Raw genomic sequence first — 6,450 nt, 5'->3', positions numbered from 1 at the left:
CTCCCTACTGCGGCCACCGCCACCCCCTTCTCCACCTCCCCCAATTGTGGCCACCGCCCCCAAGCTTCATGGCCGGCAGCTGGCGCGACGGTTCTTCGATGCGGCCCAAGGATGGCCGCCGCAGCAGAGCTTCTCCGGTAGCGCGGCAGCTGGAGATGCCCTCAGGTGAGTATCACATTCTATGCCTAGAGTAGGATATTTTGCATAAATGTAGGATGAAGATGGCCTTGTTTAGTAATGCCTAGAGTAGTATGGAAGTTTGGAAGTTTGGAGTAATGCCTAGAGTAGAATGCTTTGGTTTTGACTCCTATGTTTGACTGGTTTAGTTTTAGTTAAACTGAATGAGTGCTCAAAGGATCAATACTAGTGCTTGTGCTTTTTTTAGATAAATACTAGAGTAGATCAATGAAACTATATACTTGTGCTTATTTCCTTGTCAGTGGTGAACTCTGATCTTTGGTTGCCTTTGCTTTTTTAATAAAAAGTTGGGGCTGGGGGGCAACCCCTTTCGTTTCAAAAAAAATCCTTGTCAGTGCTATGGCATTAGTAAATGGAACTATATATCTGAGACTTGATTGAGCTATTTGTGTTATTTTTTGCCATATATGATATGACACTTAGATTAGGAAGATTTTTCTTTGGAACTGAGAGTAACCATATATATTTTGTTTTTCAGATTCTGATGAGAGCACTCGTAATAAGTACCGGAGAGTCCTGATTGGTAGGACCGAGTCGTCTGCCTCCCATCAGGCCACAACCGAGGCATCGTCATCATCGGATGGCAATGTCGGAGTGGACTTAGATCCGCTCTCCACCGAGTCGGGCAACATGGAGGCCTCGGACGGCTCGGGGTCTACCTTGAGCAACATTTCCAAGAGGAAGAAATTCGTGCGTGGTCCGGGGAAGGTCCCGGAACCAACTGCTGCCAGCAACCGTCCTGTCATTTGCCCGACAGGAGAGGGGTAAGCAAGCATTTCATTTGCATCATATTTTGGATGCCACAACTTTGACACTCACATATGCTTGTCTTTTATATCATGCAGTCAGTGGGAATTTATCCAGACACAACCTAAGGGGGTACGCCCGCCGAACCACGTCATCGGCTCCCTCTTGAGGAAGCACTTCCCTAGATTGTCCAAGCCGGGTGATGACGATCCGTCGTCGCCAGGTTTAACCTGGGAGCATTACCTACACAACAAGGATGAGCACGATGTCACCATGGCCACTCGGGTCATCAATGCTTTTTTGTAAGTATCTTAGCTCCGACCACTGCATTTTTTCATATGCAAATCCTTGCTTGCGTGGATGGTGAGAAGATGCCATATGCTTTCTTGTAGCAAACATTTGCTTGCGTGGATGGTGAGCAGCAGAAGGTGATCAAAGGCATCGTGAAATCTGCCCGAAAGATACTCTCTGACACCAAGCACATGCTGCGGTACAAAGCCGTGATGCAGTGTCGGCTGCTCGATGAGAAGGGAGAGAAGATGACAAGGAAGACTGCTTGCCAGACCAACTTGTCGCGAGAAGAATACCTGTCAGTGGTAAGTGACTACATCGGTAGCTAGTACTTTGATTCATCCCTCTTGTTCCTCAATTATTCGATTTTGTCTGACTAGGTGAAGGAACCCTGGATGAAGGACGATTGTTGGGAGGCCCTGGTTGACATGTGGTGTGACCCAGCATGGCAGGCACAGCATGTGGAGAAGGGAAACGAACGAGCCAAAATGACAGGCCCGGCTCATGTCCAGGGGAGCCGGAACCTAACCGCTCTCAAGCAACACATGGTATGTGGATTAAGATGTTAACTTTTTCGCACGGTGCATCTTGGTTCATTCAACTTGATGGTTAATTTTGCAGGAGGCGAAGGTTGGTCGACCGGTCCACATCCTGGAAGCCTGGAAAGAAGGCCACAAGGGGAAGGATGGCGCCGAGTTCTGTAGCAAGTTGGCAGAGGAGAAGTGGGGGACCTTCAAAGAGGTCTTCCAGGAGGTGCACGGGCAGGAAGCCGAACCTACGTCCAAGCCCCTTGACCCTGAGCTTCTCATCATTGCTGGCCAGGGGAAGGGCCATGGCCGCCACCTCCTTTGCAACGGGGCGATCGCCACCCCCGGGCACCACAAGCTGCACGAGATACGCGCGTCGAGCACCAGCTCAACTCCGTCCATACGGAGTCGCCCAACCGCCGCATCACGTGAGATAGCGCGTCTCAAGGTTAGCATCCTAACCTTTTATTTATGTCCATGCCTCGAAATAGCACCGTTCCAACCTATATGAGCCTAATGCCATGTTACAGGATTTAATGGTTGTTGAAGAGGAGCAAAGGCGGAAGGCTGAGGAGGAGTCCAGAGAAAAGGAATGGGCAGACACTAACAATAGGTTGAAGATGCTTGAGGATCAACTACAGGTAGAACATTATCTAAACTAGAGTAGAAGATTCATTACATAGGGACGAACCACCCTCACGTGACTCTATACTTATAGGTTCTTATGCAATCTAGAAGCAGTACAAGTGATGCCCCTCCTCCTCCTCCGAAATGTTAACCCGATGGCCTCTCCTCCTCAAGATGATCTATACATGAACAAGTGTACTTCTATTGTGACGTGCACGTGTTTTGCAAGTAGTGATAATATGTATGAATTTGCGACTTGTGTGTGACGTCTACTAGGATAATACATTCGACTTGTGTGTGATAATATGTGGACTATCCCTAATTATGCATATATATGCGGACTAGATCAAATTATGCCTATATATGATCAAATTATGCCTATATATGTGTGGACTAGATCAAATTGCACGGTAGTGGTTTTTATCTGTAGGGATTAGAAAAGAAATAGCTTGACAGCAGAATGGATGGGAAAGATTTCCGAGAGCAACACTCGGAAAAAGGTAGACTACCGAGAGCAACTCTCGGAAACATGGTCGTCTGGGACACTACTGTTGTGCCACAACTTTTTCGAGAGAAGCTCTCGGAAAAGAAGGAGAGCATTGCCGAGCCTAGCTCTCGGCAAAGCTATGTAAACTGTCAGCTCCCATGAAGGATTGCCGAGAGCACCTCTCGGCAAAGCTATGTAAACTGTCAGCTCCCATGAAGGATTGCCGAGAGCACCTCTCGGCAAAGATATCGTCATTTTTTTTACTGATAAATGTGACCAGTGGGACCACATGTTAGTTAGAAAGAACACACACAAAAAAAATAGGAAGTTGCATGTGCTTTGCGAGAGTGACACTCGGCAAAGTACGCAGTAACTGACGGAGCCGTCTGTTGCGGACGGGCATGCGACGTGGCTACTCTTGGCGTCTGCAGGGTTTGCCGTGCGGTGCCTCTTTGCCGTGAGGCAGTGACAACAAAGATTGCAGTTTGTCGTGAAGGTGGATTTGCCGAGAGTGACACTCGGCGAAGAGCATTACACCCGGCGTAGCCCAGAATTTCAGTAGTGGTGGAGCCAAAACTGTTTTGACCATGTTTAATGGACAATCTAACAAAAAGGAGAAGGACAGGGGGTCGCTAGTCAGAAAAGCTATACCTATCAATTCAAATTTAAAATGAGCCAAATCTTCCCAAATAGGATATGAAACTATGACTACCACTGTGCTGCCCCTGTTTTAACTGTTAAGGGTAAGGAGTTCAAAAAAACTGTTGAGGGTCAGAGTTAGTCAAAAAACTCAAAATAGATTTACTTTTACACTATGGCAGTATATCAAAGTTGATCTCTGCATAGAAAAATTATATTACATGCGTCCCAAAATACTTATCTAGTTATCTTAGATTTTCATAGATACAAATGTATTTAACACCGAAATGTATTTACATACATTCGTATCTAAATACATTTGTATCTAGATAAATTAAGAAAAGTAATTCCTCTGTCCGGAAATACTTATCGGAGAAATATATGTATCTAGACATATTTTAGTTCTAGATACATTCATTTTCATCTATTTCTCCGTTTCGTGACGGAGGGAGTAATTGGGAACAAAGGAAGTACAATTTGACTATAATAATATAGTGCCACGGGGATGTTGTACAACAGAAAAGACAGATGCTAACCGTCGAAACTAAAGCTAGCGGGCGTTGCAATCAAGCCCACACCACAATACCATTAGATTAGCTGCTGAGCGGTGCTGGTGCAGGAGCTGTGACCCGTATCGGAGTCTGGCATGGGAAGAGGGCCGGCCGGATGACCAACCGGCGGCAACCTCTCTGGGAGCGGCGCCTCCAACCGCAGCACGTTGATGGCCTGCCGTATGGATGGCCGTAGGTTCCGGTCATGGCACGTGCACCAGAGGCCGACGACCAGCACGCGCTCCACCTCCTGGGGATCAAAGTTCCCATCCAGCCGCGCGTCGGCCGCTTCGAGGATCCTCCCTTGGCCGTACAGCTCCGACACCCGCTGCGCCAGGTGGATCAGCGTGCCGTCCGGCCGAGCAGCGGTGGGCCGCCGTCCGCACGCGATCTCGAGCAGCACGACGCCGAAGCTGTAGACGTCCGACTCGGTGCTGGCTCTCCCTGTGACCGTGCACTCCGGGTCCATGTACCCCAATGTGCCAGCAAGCTCTGTGGTGTGCGACCCTTTGTCATGGTCGACGAGCCTGGCGAGGCCGAAGTCGCCAAGCTTGGCGTTGAATGACGCGTCCAACATCACATTGCTCGTCTTGATGTCCCTGTGCAGAACGCACTCCTTCCAGTCCTGATGTAGGTACAGAAGCGCAGAGCCTATCCCCAGCACTATCTTATGCCTGAAGTAAAACCATTAGATACGATCATCAGACTGTAAAACTCGCCGGTGATCTGATTCCGAACAAATTATTAAGAAATACTCTCTCTGTACTTAATATAAGACGTTTATTAAGGTCAAGGGGGCACCTGACCTGACTGTCCACCATAGAACATTGTCTGTGGCGTGAAGGTGAACGTCCAGGCTGCTGTTGGGCATCAGCTCATAGACCAGTAGGAGCTCACCGCCGGTGTGGCACCATCCAACGATCTGCACAAGATTGCGGTGCCGAAGCCGGCTTATTACCCTCACCTCAGAGGCGTACTCTTTCCTCCCCTGCTTGGAGCCCTTGGAGACCCTCTTGATAGCCACCTCAATTATCAAGTCTTTGAGGAATCCTCTGTACACCGAGCCAAACCCGCCTTCCCCGAGTTTTTTGTCGTCGGAGAAGTTGTCGGTGGCAGTTGCCAGCTCGCTGTAGCGGAACTGCCGGGGTCCGGTCCCTTTCCTGAATTCGTTTTCCATGGCCTCATCGTGTTCTTTCGAGGGAGCCCTTCTCTCTAGGCGGCACGAAAAGAGCCGCACTGAGATGCTGATGCAGATCAGCAGTAGGACGGAACCGGCAATGGCGGCACACACCGACAAATTAAGCCGGCGGTTTGGGGGGCGCGGAGGCAAGTCAGTTCCTGATCAATGCACAAAATGGAAAATTAAGATTCAGCAGTACCGTTACCAAGGCTGAAACTTGAGATTCAGCAGCACATTTGGAGGTCGACCTGGAGACCGGATGTCGATTGAAGCGGGTGTGGTGATGATGTAGCAGCCATACCTCATGTAGCTAGCTTGGGAGGTGTTTCGATTCATTTTCACGTGCGCGATGTATTAAGACAGGTTGTGCACTCTCTGGGCGACAAGTCTCTGGAGCACTGCACCAGGCCGTACAACACCTGCGAGTTGCCGTGCGAGTCCACGTATGTCTGGCTCCCATTGGCGAACCGCCTTGGGGACCCGGCGGCCTCCGACATGAGCTGGCTTACCAGCCTCCACCTCGTCTCGTTTGTGTTGTTGTCGCCGTCGCTCTCAGTAACTATGTTGGAACCATAGAGGCACATGTTGGGGTAGCCGGAAAATCTCGAGCGTCCGTAGCGTAGGTAGCAGCTGTCGTACATGATGCCGGCATCCCGGCTGTGCGAGCACGCTTTGGTCATCATGTAGGACGGTGCCGCCTGCAAGCAGAGCTGGCACATTGTCCACTCAGAGTCGACGTAGCACATTGCTTGCCCGAATACCTGGTCGGGATAATTGCCGTGGCTGGCCTCGAAGAAGCCGTCATTCGCAATCGCGCCGTCGTGAAGGTCGTGAAGAAGCAGGTCGAGGTTGATCTGGTACTGGCTGCCGTCGGTGTAGTTGTCGCTCAGTGAGCAGACAGACGCCGAATCATACGGTGTGTAGTCAGGATCAGCAGACGCAGCACAAAGTGCGGCCGCCACGGCCAGGAGCAGGACCGGGTGGAGGCGCCAAGGAGCCATGGCTAGACGGCTGGCACTGAAATTTGGTGGAATCAGCACTGCTGCATTGCTTGAATTGCAGATGAATGCCAATTTATTTATACTCTGAGAGACACCATGTGAACTAGAACACCGGCAAAACATGCAAGATAAGCAAAGCTCCAAGATTTTAGAACGAGTCGTAGGAGGACACTCCAATGCGCGGTTAGCCTTCCTTTTTTTC

General features: G+C 49.8%; 1 pseudogene; it reads right to left on the bottom strand.

The window, feature by feature from the left end:
- Positions 1-4,104: 4,104 nt before the first annotated feature.
- On the bottom strand, positions 4,105-6,248 carry LOC119282052 (annotated as a pseudogene).
- Positions 6,249-6,450: the final 202 nt, after the last annotated feature.

The sequence above is a fragment of the Triticum dicoccoides genome, chromosome 3B (assembly GCF_002162155.2).
Source record: "Triticum dicoccoides isolate Atlit2015 ecotype Zavitan chromosome 3B, WEW_v2.0, whole genome shotgun sequence".
NCBI classification, from domain to species: Eukaryota; Viridiplantae; Streptophyta; class Magnoliopsida; order Poales; family Poaceae; genus Triticum; species Triticum dicoccoides.
This window is presented reverse-complemented; position numbering and strand designations above follow the sequence as displayed.